Below are 1,142 nucleotides of genomic sequence, written 5' to 3' on the forward strand. Positions count from 1 at the left end.
CCCTCCTTTCACTACAAAACATCCACCTTTACATTTCCAACCTTTGCAGTCAGTCCTGGTAACAATTATTCACCATTGTACCACAAGGGATCTATCCCATCTCCTTTCATGAGCCCCGCCCAGACAGACTAGATACTACTCAGTGGAGATTCTACCTTCCTCTGCACCCTCTGGATCTAGGCTCCCAATTGTAAGCCAGTCACTTATTGCCTTTGTAGCCCCCCCTTCCCCATTTTGGGTAGCCAATGTCCAAGTTGCCCATTCCTGTCTACTCTGTGTATGGAACAGGTGGGAATGATCCTCACTGTAAAGATTTGTTCCCTCTTTTGATTTGTTCCCTCATATACAAACTTGACCTACATCCATAGGTGTAGGTCAAGTTTGTATATGAAATTCTTGACTTCATCCCACAACTCCTCTGGTCTTTGGTTATTAGTGTCTAATGCATCAAATCTGTTCTTGAGAAGGTGGAATAATTATGCAAATTTAAATAATAGTTGTCTTAACTTGTCTTCTTTCTATGTGTATGGATATTATTCTATCACAGACAGCATTATACTTCAATATGGATATTGAAATGGTCTTTCAACAGTGAATGTGACACCATTCCTCTTCAACTTGTCATTCCTGGCATACTGAATCATATTTACTGGACAAAAATTTTCCATTTTAGCTCACTAATATCTAGGATACCAATCTTTATGGGTTCCATTTAATTTTTGACAACTTCCAAATTCCTTAGCTTCATACTTCATACATTCCACTTTCTAAATATTAATGATGTTTGTAGCTGTTACATTTCATTTTGAGTATGTTCCATTAAGAAATGAAGGTCCTGAAAGCACTACTCCATCCTCATCATTAAGGCCAACTCTACATTGAGGAGACAGCTCTTCCCCAGCTGTATTTACAGTGCATTTCAACTTAAGGGGCTCACATACTAGCATTAAATCCACAAGCCTCTCCTTGGAAACCCTTTACAGGAGCACTATGAGTTGGAATTGACTTGATGGCACTTAACAACAAGAACAATGAATTATTTACAGGTGAAAAAATACCTTTTTTCAGATATGCTATTTTCTGAACAGTAGGAAATCTGAAGAAAGCTATTGTTTTCACCTATAAGACTACACAAAGGCTTT

This window comes from Chrysochloris asiatica, unplaced genomic scaffold, assembly GCF_000296735.1.
Source record: "Chrysochloris asiatica unplaced genomic scaffold, ChrAsi1.0 scaffold00014, whole genome shotgun sequence".
In the NCBI taxonomy this organism is placed as follows: Eukaryota; Metazoa; Chordata; class Mammalia; order Afrosoricida; family Chrysochloridae; genus Chrysochloris; species Chrysochloris asiatica.